The sequence below is a fragment of the Arachis ipaensis genome, chromosome B09 (genome assembly GCF_000816755.2).
Source record: "Arachis ipaensis cultivar K30076 chromosome B09, Araip1.1, whole genome shotgun sequence".
Taxonomy (NCBI): Eukaryota; Viridiplantae; Streptophyta; class Magnoliopsida; order Fabales; family Fabaceae; genus Arachis; species Arachis ipaensis.
The window spans coordinates 127,485,443-127,487,827 of NC_029793.2; the positions used below are offsets into that span (position 1 = coordinate 127,485,443).

At 32.7% G+C, this 2,385-nt stretch overlaps 1 protein-coding gene and 1 long non-coding RNA gene across 4 annotated transcripts in view; both read left to right on the forward strand.

Annotated features, from left to right (window-relative positions):
* The window catches only part of LOC107617632 (glycine-rich cell wall structural protein 2), a 30,702-nt gene that overhangs the window by 1,371 nt on the left and 26,946 nt on the right, over positions 1–2,385 (forward strand). The gene's annotated exons all lie outside the window — the stretch shown is intronic.
* LOC107617634 overlaps positions 1,394–2,385 on the forward strand; it is a 20,083-nt gene continuing 19,091 nt past the window's right edge. Inside the window, exons 1-2 of one of the 2 annotated variants that reach the window (XR_002353227.1) lie at positions 1,394–1,683; positions 1,819–2,368. This is a non-coding gene — a long non-coding RNA (uncharacterized LOC107617634). The remainder of the gene's footprint in view (positions 1,684–1,818; positions 2,369–2,385) is intronic. The other variant, XR_002353228.1, reaches the window with a different exon arrangement.

Consider the following 2,385-nt stretch of genomic DNA (forward strand, 5'->3'; position numbering starts at 1 on the left):
CAAGATGTGTATATAATACAATAAATAAATAAAACATAGAACCTGAGGCTCTTTATTTTGTTTTATTTTTCAATTCAGAATTTATTATAATATAGAAACGTTTTCTGAACCACTAAAGGTAAGGGACACCTAATACATGTATAGAGACAAAAGGAGTCAGTGTAACCATTAGGGTGTTTTGGTGTATATATATGGTTCAAACATATTTGAAAATTATCTTTGCAATTTTTTAATAAAAAAAAATGAAATGACCTAACTTAATTCTGTATAATATAATTAATTAACCTATACTATTTTTTATAAGTTAATTAACCTATATTATTAGGGTTAAAACTTCAAATTAAATAATTATTAAAATGATAATATTATCTCTCTGTATTAGGTCATTAGGTGATACAAGATTTCGACACACTTTTCGCACATCATCGAGACATTAAAGTATATGGAGTTTGTGTTGACCAAAATATCTACTCATTAATACCTTATATAAGATTTTAGATATTAGAATATAATAAAGGAAAAGTATAGGTCATGAAGTGATTATTATCAAACACTTATAAATGTACTAGACATATATTATTTTTATTTTTTAGCCAACATGGGAGTCCAACAAACTTGGACTGATGCAAAGAATACCAACTAACGTTATATATATATATATATATATGAACATGGAATAAAGTATCGTTTTTATCCACAACGTTTGCAGTAAATTCTATTTGTGTCCCTAACGTTTAAATCGTCCTATTTGTATCCCTAATGTTTGTAAAAGTGATTCAACGTTATTTTGCCGTCAATTACACATCATGAGCGCTTTAGTTTGAGTTTTAAAAATCTTTTCTTGAAGTTAGAATACAAATGTCTAGGATAAATCGATGATCTACTCCGAAAAATAGCTCATCAAATGTTGAAATTAATTCCTACAATATTTACATAATTCACTTTTCTACGGACATAATTGAACCTAAACACAAATAGTGGGTATAATATTAAAATCGAACACATCTAAGTGAGACCTAATTGAGAATGAATACATCTAAGTGCACTACAAGAAAAATACCCATTCAACCACACTTTTTTTAAGTTACATTTGAAAAGCGTAGCCTATTCTAGGAATAGGCTACGCTTTTCTCCGTGTTTCCTTTTTGCAGGAGAATAGGAATCACATTTGTGGGAAAAGCGATGCCTTAGATATTATAAAGATCACTTATAAAGCGTAGCCTTAACTTAAGAGTTATGGGTTCACTTTTTACACCAAAGAGAACACTTTTAAAGTGTAGCCTATTTGTCATATTTCAGGTGCATTTTAAAAGTGTTGCCTAATGTATTTCAAGTCAAATATGTCAACACTTAGTAAATTTTTTTCACCTTTCACCAAATATACAAGCACGCGTACAGTAGACACTTAGGCAAATAAAAACAAAATAACATGGCCACTGAAAACATCACTCGCGATCCCTAGCTACCATTCCCTTCATCACCCCCAAATCAGAGAAGACCACTGACGGCGTCACCGCTCACGGCGTCACCATCTCCACCACTCACTCATCTTCATCACTCACCTCTCACCACGCCGCCACTCATCTTCATCACCGGTTCTCTTCGCTGCGCGCTGACATTAGGAAGATCGACTCTGCGCTCGACTAAAAGCTTCTCTTTATTCGCTCACCGTCGTCAAGAAAGGTATGTATCACCTTCATTTGGTTTCTAAAATCTGAGAGAGTAGGGTTCCAATTTTCGGGTTGCAATTTGGGGGTTTGGTACAAAATCCTTTGAATTCGTGAATTGATGAACATGTATGCTAATCTTGCGGCGCAGGAGAACTCAGAATTTGCTGGTTTCATTCCGTTATTGCTGCGGCGCAGCAGAACTCGTGAATTTGGGATTGTTGTGGCGCAAGAGATTGAACTCGTGAATTTGGGATTGGGATTTCATTCCATTTACGCAGGTGAGTGATGTATAGTTCGTAAGCCAACTTTCATTTTAATTCCTTATTCATATACATTATCTTTCAGTATAACAGAGGAACAACTTCACATTGTTTTTACGATTTTAGTTCCTAAGTTCCTAACTGAATCTACATTATAATAATTCTTATAAGTCAGAATTTCAATTGGATCCCAATTTTTTTTAAGTATATAATATTTACTAATAAATGTAAACAAAATATTTATATTATTTGTTGTGTCATACCCTGTTGAACATGAAACGAATCTACCAGTGGATTTTGCCATTTTGATTATATCCGGTAGAAAAATTTTACTTTTGGTAAATGGTTTTTGATTGGTGAGCTAGTTCTGAAATTTGATATGAGACATTATATAGTATCTGAAATTAGATTGAGGATGTGACAGACTTGGATGATGTTGTAGTAACTATGAGTTT